At 41.4% G+C, this 13,921-nt stretch overlaps 1 long non-coding RNA gene across 1 annotated transcript; it reads right to left on the reverse strand.

Moving 5' to 3' along the window:
* Positions 1-6,909: 6,909 nt before the first annotated feature.
* Positions 6,910-10,119, reverse strand: LOC144272722 (uncharacterized). The gene is made up of 2 exons (XR_013347651.1): positions 9,992-10,119; positions 6,910-8,410 (listed from the first exon to the last, which is right to left on the reverse strand). It is a non-coding gene; the product is annotated as an uncharacterized LOC144272722 (long non-coding RNA).
* Between the last annotated feature and the right edge of the window lie 3,802 nt (positions 10,120-13,921).

The raw sequence follows: 13,921 nt of genomic DNA on the forward strand, positions 1-13,921 counted from the left end.
GGTTAAAACTTCCCCGAGGTACAAACTATTTTCCTTTTTCCCCTGGACTTTATTGCTGCCACCACCAAGCGTCTAACAGATATATAACCGGGAAAGAGCCCACTTGGAAAGGTCTTTCCCCCCAAAATCCTCCCAAACCCTACACCCCCTTTCCTGGGGAAGGTTTGATAAAAATCCTCACCAATTTGCATAGGTGAACACAGACCCAAACCCTTGGATCTTAAGAACAATGAAAAAGCAATCAGGCTCTTAAAAGAAGAATTTTAATAGAAGTAAAAGTAAAAGAATCACCTCTGTAAAATCAGGATGGTAAATACCTTACAGGGTAATCAGATTCAAAACATAGAGAATCCCTCTAGGCAAAACCTTAAGTTACAAAAAGACACAAAAACAGGAATATCCATTCCATTCAGCACAACTATTTTATCAGCCATTTAAACAAACAGAATCTAACGCATCTCTAGCTTGATTACTTACTAAGTTCTAAGACTCCATTCCTGTTCTGTTCCTGGCAAAAGCATCACACAGGCAGAGAGAGCCTTTGTTTCTCCCCCCACCTCCAGCTTTGAAAGTATCTTGTCTCCTCATATTGCTCAGGTGCCAGCGAGGTTATCCTAGCTTCTTAACCCTTTACAGGTGAAAAGGCTTTTCCCCTGGCCAGGAGGGATTTTAAAGGTGTTTACCCTTCCCTTTATATTTATGACAACCCTCAAAATGCTGCCTTGTAGGCTTGGCAGAATTCAATTTTTATTTTTTTTTTATAGTTTTGACAGATAATATCTTTATTTTTAAGCATTTTTCCCATTTTTTATCTATCTAAAGTTTACAGTTGCACAGAATTATGGGTTTTAAGCATTTTCTTTCCCAAACATTATTGATTTAAATTTTCCACAGCTGCAGGAAATTCTGAGGGAGGGGGCCAGACAAGAATTAATTAACGACACGGAGATTCAAAAAGTTAAAGCTTTGTAACTGTTCAGACATAAATTGTCAAAATAGAGTAAATATCTAGAATCCTGCATGGATACAAATTTATATCCACGGATGCGGATATTTGCAGATATAAGTCAGTATCCGTGGAACCACAGGGCTCTCCTGGGAACCGCAGCAACGAAAGGAGCAGAAAGCCAGCGCCCCATGCCAGCAGCTCCTCTGGCATGGCTGCACTGCCCCCGAAACAGGAGACACAGACAGTTGTGTGGAAGGGACCGGGGCAGGCTAGGGGCAGTTCAGCTGCACCAGAGAAGCTGCTGTTGTGGGCCACTGGCTCCTGGGAGCAGCAGCCCCACATTCTGCTCCTTTCGCCATTGCAGTTCCCGGGAGAGCCCTGTGGTTCCACAGATTCCAATTTATTATCTGCAGATATAAATTTGTATCTGTGCAAGGCTGTAAAAATATCCTTAAGTCAAACTCTAGTGAGTTCTCAAGCAAAGTTTTTCTTACTTTTCCTATCTAAATTTAGATTATTAATGGGCATATTTTCCCGTTGATTTGTGTGTGGATGATGAAATTGACATTTACCTACATTCACCAGTAAAACTGTAAACTTTCCAAGCCTGCTTATATGGCTATTGTCACCATAGGGTATGTGTCATACACAGAACAAGTGTATGAGAACTGCTCACTATGTGGAAGCATTCCCTAGTGAAAGAAGGTAACCATAGGCTTCTTTGTTTTTTAAAGGGCAATTCCTTGGAAGTTTGCAATAATATGTCTTGGCTTGATGTTAAGGGCATTGATACTCTCAGAGATTATAATAAAAAATGTCATTCACGTGACTGACACTTGTAACAGCATGTGAGAAAGTGAGAGTCTTCCCATGTCAGCGACTGGGACACAGGCAGTCATGTCTAGTGTTTAGAGCAGGCGTCAGTAGCCAGGAATCAGTGCCTAGGGTCAGAGCTTGAGTTGGGGGCCAGGTGCCAGAGCCAAAGGTCACAGCCGCAGTCTAAAGTTTGGAATTTGAGCTGAGGGTCAGGACCAGATTTCCTGGAGTGAGGTAAGGCAGGAGAGGGGCTGGGTCCATGGTAGGGGCAGGACTGGGAACAAGCAGATGCAGAAGTTATCACAGCCATGGGCGAGTGCTTTGAGCAGCTACCAAACTACATCTGCTGCTGGGCTTACGAGCCAGTCGGCTGATTCGTCCGACCAATCAGGCTGTGTTGCCAATCAAACAGTCTACTACTGTTTGTGCCCGTTAGGTGGCCCAGAGATTTGCTCTGTAGGGCCTGCTTCCAGACTGACCCAGATACAGACCCTGGTTCCCGACACCCCTTCGTCACTGAGATGTGCTTTTATACAAGTGCAGGTAGGAGCTGGCTAAATTGTCTTTGACAAAAAATTCACCACTTTTGGCATATCCTGTAAATGAAACTGTCTGACAGTATGTAGCAAAAAGTTTGATCTCCCTGAGTCATAACCAATTTGTGACTAATTTATTACACTATTTAACAGGGAGCTATCACTTAGGGTTTCAGTCAAGCTTAGCACAGCATCAAATAGGCATCACTCATTCATTATGTCTTTACAGTTACATGCTTATTCCTTTTCACATTCAAGCACTCCTCATGGTACTCCACTGGGATGGCAACACATCTGAAGTGTCTGCTCAGCCAAGCTATCAGTAGCATTTCTGTCTTGTGGGGAATGGGATCCCCTGACAAGTCCCCTTGCTGGAATTACGTAGCCAGTTCAATAGGTGTGGCCTTTACAATGAAACGTAGCATGACGATGAACAGTGAGTGGTAACCTAACAATGGCACGTGCATATCCCATTGGCTCAGCTTACCAGAAAAAAGATGCCCCCCCGTAAACTCAACTCGGGATCTGAAAATTAAGCTGGACTCTTTCCTGCCTGCTAAGAGCATCTTTCCACTATCCTGAGGGGCTTTAATCAGCCCCATTGACAAAAGGAAGCTAGGTACTTGTAGAACTCAGGGGAGCCAAAGCCATGCTAGCCACAGCAGGTCTGTGCCACCAACAATGGATCTCCCTATATAGGTGAAATCCTTGGTCATTTTGTACCCATGGAGAGGTGCAAAGCAGGTAGAGCGTAGCTAAGAATCAGGGCCTGTATCACAATGCAGGTGCACACGGGGGAAAGAGTTAAGGCAAGTCAACCTCAGACTCTGTTCCTGTAATCGACTCCATACAAGTGGACCCCGGCTCCTGCAAGGTGCTCTGTTGAAGTCAATAAGACTCTGCATGGAGGTGGAGGCCCATTGTGGGGTGTTTGATGTAGGATCTAGGTCTTAGACTGGGAGCCTAAGGGAGGCAGATGCCCAGCTCCCACTGTTTCAGTAAGATTAGAGTACTAATGCCTTGAGAGGCTTTGAAAATTCCAGCCTAAAATACTGTCTCCTGACTTGTGCTTTTTACTTTGCAGCTCTAATGTTCTTCTAATATGGGGGTAGGGGGTTGTATGGGCTACACAGAAAGTATCATTTTCATTGCAATCATACCCTAGATGCACTGGGTCTGATTCGGATCACAGTTATCATGAGGTAAGACGGGAGTTATTCCATTGAAGTCAGTGATTGAAATCCAGCCCCATTAAAATCAAAGTCAAAGCTCCCATTGACTTCAGTAAAGCCAGGTTTTCACCTAATGGATTTACAATGTGTGTGATCAGTCTCTGGCTATCTACAACTGTCTGCTTTGCCATTGATGGAGCAGAAGACAGGCTTCACTTCTTGAGCCACAAGATTATTTTCTCCATTAACAAATGCAAATGACACAAATCTGGGTGTCCTTTTGGCTTTACTACCAGAGGTTAATTCTCTGTGAACAGGGATTTTCAGCTGTCAATAGGCATGTGTTTCACCTTTCTTTTAAAGTAAAGAGGAATAAGCAATGGTTGTGAGAGATTAAGACTGGCAGGGTAAAAGAGCACTGGAATGAACCCTAAAGCTATTTTATTCTCATACAAAGCACCTGATCGGAAATAATGGACTCAGATAGATGCGATGGGAAGATTCAGCTAACAGCAGTGTTTGTAAACCAGCAAAAAAAGTTTGTCAGCCTCCTAAATTATTTTCACAGAGCTGAGCACGTCTCTGTCTATTGTGTCCCCATTTTGAACAATATCCCATGTTCGGTGTGTAGGGATTCATGCTATTCACCAGTACTGCATGAAAACAGCTGTTTTGCCATCGTGGCACTGTGTTAAGCCATTACTCCCTCCCAGACTGAGGCTCAAATACAACAGACATCTATCTGAGAACAAATTCATGGGTACAACAGCCAGCTCTCCACAGAGCTAACAGAGGAGATCACATGCCTAAATGGGCTTCACTGAGCACTGCATTAAGAACAATAAACACATGAAGGGATGGCAAAACTGAGACAGACTAAGATAGCCACAGCAAATGATGAAGATGACAGACAAACCATTATCTGCTGCAGGACCTATAGGTTGAAATCCTGATGCTGTCAAAATCAATGGGAGCTTTGACATTGACTTCAATGGAGTGCTAGTAAATAAAGTCTGCAGGCTTGGCAGGACTTAGCAGAGAGAATTAAAAAAAGTGCAACATGCTAAATCAAGACTTGGCTCAGTCCCTGTGCACACATCTCTTTTCTTACACAAAACTGTATTAAGCTTAGAGTTCAGTAAGGGTCATTTACATACAAATCCCTTGTAAATCAGAAGTAAAATTATTTGGTTTCTATGAGCAATACCACCACACATTTACTCATCACAGGTTAATATTTCAGGGTGTTCCTATTAAGGACTTTTCTGCAAACAAGATAATACACAAGTGCTTTCTCTCCCTTCAATTCTCTATTTATATATACACATCAAAACCTATAACACACGTTGATTGTCTGTATGTGTTCATATTATACATACATACATACACACACCCCCAATCAGAGTGGATACAATTCCTCTTGATGAACCCTATCATTTTAACAATGACATAAGAAGTGTTGAAATATGCACTTCAGCGAAGCCCAAAGTGCTCACATTATGTCTTATTTCAACACATTTTACGCTGCATACCTATAATTTCAATACTCCTAACTCAGCAACTTGTTTCAGCCTGAATATCCACAAATCCCTCTATGTCATTTCCTTCCAGAAAAGCAACGATAAATCTGTTCAAAAGTGAGCCCACCATTGTTCTATTTTAAACACCTCCACTCTCTCATCATTCATTCTTTTTAATGCTTTTCCCATCTTAACATCTGTCCTCTGATCAGTCTGCAGCTACAGAAGCCATTTCAACTATTTTCTTAACAACTCTCTTACTTGATCAGATACATACAGAAACACACACGGAAATAAACTCGTGCTGCTCTGACACATAAAATAATCACTTGTCATAAATTACAGCTGTGCTTACAGATCTCACATTGCGAGCCAGGTCAATGTAGGCGACATACAAAAGTGAAGTCTGTAGATAAGGGTTGCCATCACTTTTCATTATAAGCCATTAAAAAAGGCTGATAATTTTAACAGACATAACTGCTCAGGCTGAAATTTTCTATGCCAGATGTCTGCCTCTGGTTTACAATATTTTTTTTTTAATTATAGCAAAAACGGTTCAGCTGTTTCTCAGCACAAGGTTAGGGGGAAGTTTCTGATTCATTGATCAGCTTTGATGCCTCCAGGTTTTGGAGCAAGGACCTCACTCTGTGACAGTGAAGTGCTTTTTGCTGTTCCCATGAAACTCTTCCCAAATTTGGCTAAATTATAGCCTCTGAAAGTCTCTGTCTCAGTAGAGACGGAAGAGTTTGGCAGCAAAATTCTCTGAAGAGTCCATCTGTATGGAGCATGCTCCATCCAAGGGCTGCATTGCTTCTCTTGGAGCTAAGGCACATGAACTACCGCCCCTGTGCTCTCAGTGCTCCTGCTACTGGTGTCCAGGTCGCAGGGAGAAGAAATGAATCAGCTTGACTGGAATATAGGGGAATCAGGAGCAAGGCCTGGGGGATAAAAAGGGGGAGACTGGGATGTTCAGCTAATCAGGACTATAGGATGGCATTCAATCTCCAACCCTGCTCTCAGAGGAGAGCAGGGTTGGAGATTGAATGCCATCCTATAGACCTGGAGTCTATCCCTGCCTCTGCCACAGAGTTCCTATATGATGCTGGGCAACTCACTTCAACCAAACTTTTTACAAATGCTATTAACACTATGTTCCTCATTTCTGCATGCCCAACTTGAGACAGCTAGCCTATGATTTGCATAAGTGCTGAGTACTCACATCCTGTGCATTGAATGAGGTTCTGCTGAAAATATAGTCTGTGATCATGCAGTTAAAGATGGTATCAAAATGCATATGCACAAGGGCCCAAATTAAGGTTACATAGGCAACCTTAATTCTGGCATTTCCTAACTTTTGAGTGCTTTACCTTACAATATTAACATTCTTTTAATGTTGTTTTCTGTATGTTTGGGGGAGTGGGGTTAACTCGTATTTGCCTGTATCTGAGAACATCAACATTTCAGTTAAATAATCCTATTGGTTTTGAGATGTATAAAGTTGCAGGTGGTAATACAGAAGTCCCCAGTTTATGAGAAAAGCATGTACATTCAAGCATGAACATCCTAGTACCAAGCTGGATGTTCAGTATTTCACGTACTTTTTCCAAATGACAGATTTTATTTAAAATGTGTTAAAACTCCAACGTAAGAAGAAGAAATGACCGCATTTCATAAAACAGGGTGCTGGCTAATGAGTTTAAAATAAGCAAGGGCCTAATGTGTAATGTATACTTTCAACATATTTAGAAGTATACTCAGAAGTATATTTATAACTACATCCTTTCCCACGAAACTCTCATCCATAGAGGAAAATACCCTCCAAGAATGCAGTGTAACCTTTTTCAAACTTAAAAGATATTGTCATGAAAAAAAAGGCTTCTTTGGAAAAAATAGTTGATTAAAAAAAAGCAAACACATATCATTGATATTTTAATTACGTTTTAAAGACTTTACTAGAACAAAAATTCCACTTAAGTATAATCTTAGATACAGACTGTAGGAGCCTAATGATTTTTTTTTCCCCACTATTTAAAGTTTCTACATCATTTCCTTTTTCTCTAAATTAAGCAGAAACAAGAAAAGTCATTTTGATTCTCTCTCTCTTTCCAAATTCCAGCTCTAATTAAGATTCGGTTAGTGTTCCTAGTGTAATCCCAATAATCAGGGGTTCAGGAGTCCTCTGGTTTAAAGTCACGCTAGGTTGGAATTTGGTGTACCTGTTTCAGCAAATTAGTTACCCTCATTTCCCCTTATATTTGCAATGGTTTCAGCAAATTTTTTTCATTAGATAGAACAGCTGTAGCTGAAAATGAATCTATCAATTCAGACATTTTTGAAAATGGAAGGAGCTCTCTTTGAATTTTTTTATTTCATCGCATCAATTGGCATTGGCTAGGCAAGTGGTAATGTGACATTTCTGCTAACGGCTACTTGGCTTATTCTGATTTCATCCTGCCGACACAGCAGCAACACTTTTTGTCTACTTCATCCACACCTTGTGTCGATTCGGACCCCTTGGCTGTTAGTTCCTTTGGGCAAAGATTGTCTTTGCTACATCTGTACAGCATCTAGCACAAAGGGGTCATGATGGAGGTTCCTACATGCTATTGTAATATAAATGAAAGGCACACCTTTGTTATTTTCCAGTACACAAGCCATTGACTCTCCAGAAGTATTTAGATACAAGAAAATAGGTATTTGTTTATATCACTTATAGGCCTGTCAGCCTGTGGCTCAACTCTCCATGTTTATCTGAACGCCAAACATTCAGATTGCAATTTACAAAACAATCAGTATCAGACCAAATCTTGGGGTCCTTAATTCAGTAAAACTCCCATCGACTACCATGGTCATATGTTTGAATACAACCCACAGAAGTCAGACCATAATTATTGTAGATTTACCAAGAAAAATTGTAAGGCAGCATTTCAGCCTTCAAATCTTCATCACAGGAGGGAAGAGTCTGATGAAAGCTGGAAGCGTGGAATGGTTTGTATTGATTGGTCAATACAATTCTGAACCATGTCACATTGAGACAGGGCCATCAAGGACCGTTGCACTATGGGGGAGGGGATAAAATGGGGCCCAGCCACTCCTTCCCTCAGCACCCTCCTTGATCTAAAACAGACCTCCCACACTCTGGGGGCATTACATGGTGGTGCACACATCCTACCCACACGTCATGTGGCCTTGGGAGAAAACTGCATAGAGAAGCCAGCCAGAGACTCCAGCCAGTAGGGGCAGATGCAGCCAAAGCAGAGATATTCAGAGAGCTTTCTAGTTTTGCCTGGACTTTCTCCGCTGTGCATTGATTGGCTCCTTGCTCCATCCTTCCTCCTCCTTCACTTTGGTTTCACTCCACATCTGCCCCGCTTACCCTCTTCTTGTTCCTTTTTTGTTCATTTAGCTTATCTCCTCCTAAGTAAAACCATCAAATAAATAAAATTAAATTAAAATTTAAAAACCATGGACTAACATGCCTTTTGCTGCCATCACATTTTCACTCTGCTTGCATGTTATACCCCTTCTCTTACCCAGTCTTTCTTGCCTGTTTAGATTGCAAGCTCTCTGGGGCAGGGACTATAGCACCCACTATAGCACCCAGCACACTGTGGCCTCATTCTTGGCTGGCCCTTAGACACTGCTGTAATAAACGTGGTTCATAATAAATCATAAATAATAAATAATAATAATACCACCACCACCACCAATTAAAATGCAGTGAGGTATATTGAGCCATGTGGTCTTATGGTATTTTGGTGGGAGGAGACCAACACGCCTAGAAGACATTTATCTTTGAAAAACTATGACAGAGCATATTCAGTAGCTAGTCTCCATACTGTTTTTTTTTTTTTTTTTTTAAAATCAGCAATGAGGTTTCAGTATCTCTGCATCAATGGAAGTGTCCCAGAGAATTTTCCTGAACTACTTGTAAGCATGGGCCCTGATTAGCATCTCACACGATCAGGTGCCAAACACCTCTTTATGCACAGAACAGGTATGGTCCTACCAGCGCACACTCCCTGCAGTACTGTATCCATAGGCCTCAGTCCCCAATTGCAAAGGCTCTCTGCTCTGTATTTCCTTGCCTTGGTGGGCTTCTTTCTTGTGCTTAACACGATTTAGCCCTTGTCTACACAGGGAAGTTGTACTAGTATAACCTAAGGTGTGAATTTAGACAGATACAGTCAGTGCTTCATTTGTAATGAAAGAGGTGCCAGGACACAATTTTTTTTTACATTCATAACTGATGCAGCAAGCCAAGAGGTGCCGTGGCTATGGACTGCCAAGTCCCCTGGTGCAAATTAAGCACCAGATATAGTTACATCAGTGTAAACTCCTGTTTTCACACTCTTATTCTAGTCTGAGTTGCTTTTTATGTTTTTTTAAGCCAATTTGGAACAGGTTTAAATTAATCCAAAATAATGGTCAACATGAGTTTACACTACACCAGTGCAAGTTTTGGTATTGACAAGCCCTTTGGCCCTGATCCTCAACACTATTTAGGCTCCTAAATTCCACAGATTTCAAGGGAAGCGAGGAGCCTGTATACCTTTGAGGATCTGGGCCTTGGAGACTACTGGCCGGATCATGAGATGCTGTAAGGTGGTGTAACTCCATTGTAGTCAATGGAAATACACTGATTTATACCTCCCAAGGATCTGGGCCGATAACTCCTTTTTTATCAGTGACTTTTTGCACAGCAGTGTATAGTGCCACTATCCGGACAGCATAATCATCAAAATAGTGCTTCGTTTCACTTATTTACTGGAGGAACATAACGAGCACAGCCATCATGTCATCTCTATTTTTGACATCCTAACCAAGCCGGTGATGCACAAGGCAAGTTGGCACAAACTTTTCTTTGGTTTGCTCAATGTAATGGTCTCATGCATGACATACAGCTCTTGGCCAAAATGAGTTGTAAATTAGCCCAGAAGTTGGTATATATTGGGGTAACTTGCCTCAATCTGGCATTTCTCCTGGAACCAAACCCACCTGTTAAAATGAGTGCAACATCCATTGCTGTCCATAGGAGCTGAACTTTCATGCCAGGAGTTACTTGGTCCCTCAGAAAAATAATGGGAACGATGTAACCATAAATTGATGGAGGGGCAGTGGCTTTCTTCCACCTCATTCACTGTCTTGCCACACCGTCCTCCTCTTTGGACCCTTTTGCATGTGTGCAGCATCTCACATCTGCTGGAGCAAGTAGGGAACAAAGCACCCACATTCCAAAGCACCACACACTAGAAAGTGTGGCAACATTAACTTACTCTACTGCCATGAAATACCCTGTTACCCATGCAAACGCACCTAGCTGGGTCTCATACTGGGAAATGCCCATTATTTCTTAACATGAGTTTTATTGTTGAATTTTCCAGGCAGCTTGGCTTCACCTCCCTGGACCTCTGCTCTCACTAAATTGTCCAGGTGGCCTCTCTCAGGGCCTCCACCCCTTCTGTGTGCCAAGGAAACGGTTCATTGGCTGGCTGAGCTACTGTGCTGTACCTAAAACAAAGGCATCATAGTTTCACAGCTACACCCCACTACTGAGACCAAATCAAGGCAAGTTACATTACTTTGCTGCTTAGGACCATTTTCTGATCCACTTCCATCACTCTTTTTCTCACCACTGAAATGAAGTCCAACTCCCTCCATGAGAGTTGAATCACTTAGGGAGGTTGTGTGTTCTTATGTGGGTCCCCAATAGGTGGCAGTCCATACATCACTCCAATGTACTATTTATAAGGTGCAAATAATGTAAGACAGGACACTGAAGACACAAATTGCACATACTGAGCCATCACAAAAGCCTTTATAAAGAAGGCCATAAGTGTTTCTTGAAACTGAATAAAGTTGCTGCCTTTTCCGTGGTGTAGGTAGTTTCTTATATTTGTCAACAACAGCATGTCTCCCTGCAGACCATTTGGTTCTAGGCACTTTACAAAAAACACACAAATCTACTCGTTTTCAAACATTTTCCATTCATAAAAATATGACAAACTTTGCTCTATAGCTGTTCTTTGCGTTCTTCCATTAAGACCAGTTTGTTTATTACTATGGTAATGATAGTAACAAAAAGAAGCAGTCCACATTAAGGACTGTGTGTCTATAAAGCGTTAGGTAAAATTCAAGCCATTTTCTCAGTATGTTTATTTTTAATTGAGCATCTGAAACTGTGTATAAAAATATTTTTTGCAAATTTGTGACTAATACATGTCAAAAATCAATTTACGCCCTGCCCCACCCCCTTAAAATAAATCTGTATTTGGGCTGATAGAGGACCTGTAAAAGGCCCAGATTTAGCAATATATTCTCTGAAACAACCAGCTATGGTTTACAAATTGAGTTTGCAATGGAAAGCCTTAGAGAAGCATTAACCCTGAGTTAATGGTTTGCACCCAGTTCATTATGATAGTGACTAAAAGTCATTACCCAGCCCATAGCTCTCGCTGAAATGAGTCTGTAGACTCCATCCAGTATAGCATGGGCAGCTGTTTAGAGCACATGCACAAAATACCCCATTAATACAATCACTATTCATTAGCTCCCTTGCACCAGACAACCCACATTTTGTCTGCTTTGTGCCAGAGCAGCTGTAAAGGTACTTTACCGAACTTACTGTGACTTCCCCCCTTTCAGGGAATCCTTCAATGGCGCGTGGTATAAAGGACAGGGCCAGAATGCTGTTCTGCAACAATGGACCTTTGGGCCAGGACATAGGCACCTAGGCATTAGTTGAAGTCTGCTCTGATTTCTATTTAGGAATAACCTGGTGCCAGAATTTGAGGAAATACAAAGACTAATGCCACTTTGCTGCCTTGCTGCCCTCCCTCTACCCACATACATCTTTCTCTGGCCCTGACTAAACTACAGGACCTGACCCCTTCATGGGGAAGCCATGGATTGAGTGTGTAGAGAACAGACTGACAACTAACAATTATTCTCTCGATTGTGTTGCATCAGAGGGTTCTGCGGTGAACATATTTATTTAATTTGTACAGGTTAAATGCTTGGGACACAAAAGCACATGACTACTGCAGGAGTGCATCATTCAGCATGTGTTTAAATCTTCAGCCCAATGAGAGTTTTAGCATCATAAAAGGCTATCAGAAAAGGACAGCACATGAAAACTCCTCAGCTTGGGACCAAAGAAGGAGAAAGAAGCCAGTGTTGGTTTTTTTAAACATTACTTTTCATATTGAGGGGGAGGAGGTCTCGGTCATTTAGAGATTTTACAATCGCATTTTAATGTCAACAGAAAATTGTCTTTACGATGGCTACACAATACATGTTTCTATTTTGAATATTTTCTAGATCATCATTAAAAAAGCATCATCGTTCAGCAGCTAGCTGAAACTGACAAAAGCAAACGGGAGTCATGCTGCTGAGGCGCTGTACTGCAAATTTACCTTTTACATTCTAAGATAGAACTGTGCCCTGCCAAGTGTCAGACAAACACTGGAACGAGACCCAAGTTTTACTGTTCTACACTTTTATCACAGCCTCTTTGTTGTGTGCTCTTCAGAATAGGCTCCACAAGCTCCACAAACTGGGAGGGGGGAGGCGTTATCCCTGCATTTTGAGCAATGAAGCTGCATTTCGAGCAATGAAGCTGCATTTCAAAAGAATAGACTAAAACCTCTCCAATGACATGCCCATTGCCCCATTAAATAGAACATACGGTGAGCATTTCCTTTCCATTTTCAGCATTGTTCATTTTAAAGCAACCTTTAAGGGCATGCTGGACAGTCTAAGAAATGATGGTCATTTCAAGGCCAACAAACAATGAAAGAAAACAAGTGGGAATAAAAAGCTAGTGGTAGTAATGAGCAAAGACTTCACCCTCAACAATCCTTTCACAAAAGTTCTTTTAAAATTGAACTAAATTTCTGATGCACAATTAAATGATAGAATATTTAGCCTAATTTGTTAGGTTACTGGTGTAACAGATGAAGTGAACCAAAAAGCGAGCATGAAGTGAAATACTTTTGCAGGTGCGTGAGGGCTCGTGGAGAACAGATGTCATATAGAAAATACATCCATACAATGCACCTCCAATGTGATGCTAAAAATCTTTTCTTATAATCTCCCAACAAACACACCATGGAGGCATTTCAACTCTGTCTAGGTGTGAGAATCCACAGTTTATGAGCCTGGTTTAGATTAACCTGTTGCATCACTCAAAATCTCTGTTGTCTTTAATAGAAGTCTCTTATTTGAATTCCTCAAACCGGAGGCATTTTAGAGAACAAATATGGGGTTTTTCCTTCACAAACAGCTGTATTTATTCACATATAAAACTGAATTTCATCTTAAAACCAGGAGTATACAGATTAAATTGTACTTTCTAAACCTTGGAGAAGGGAAAAATAAATACACCTGGCTTCTGATCTCTGTTGAAAACAAAAAAGTGTCATGTCCTGCAGTAATGTGTTCGCTAAAAATGAGATTTTCCTAAGTGACTGACTATCTGGCTGTCAGGGTATCAGACTAAGCACTCTTTTGACAGCAGCCATTGAAAGTTCAGCACCCACACAACAGTTATCTACACATGTTCCCCCTCAGGGCTCCATGTAAAGATAATATTTAATGATGTTACAGACAAAACAGGCTGCAGAGTTCTAGAAATAATAGGGAAAGCACAGAAATGGGAAGGTACTGTTTGCTCATCTTTTCCTTGCTCTGGTCACAATTTTATGCTACAACTTTAGGCCTGATATTTAGATCCTGGCGGGCAACCATGAGCTTGCAAGTACTTTCAAGGGCACTTTCCTACCACTATTGGCCATGTGGGCAGGTATTATAGATATTAATGCCTGTACCTGCAACGGTATTTTATCATATCAGTTGCAACTGCAGGTGCATGTGTTAGGAAAGCACAGGGTGGGTTAAAACCCCATTTAAAATCAGATCCTTATTTTA

The sequence above is a fragment of the Eretmochelys imbricata genome, chromosome 12 (genome assembly GCF_965152235.1).
Source record: "Eretmochelys imbricata isolate rEreImb1 chromosome 12, rEreImb1.hap1, whole genome shotgun sequence".
Lineage (NCBI taxonomy): Eukaryota > Metazoa > Chordata > Testudines > Cheloniidae > Eretmochelys > Eretmochelys imbricata.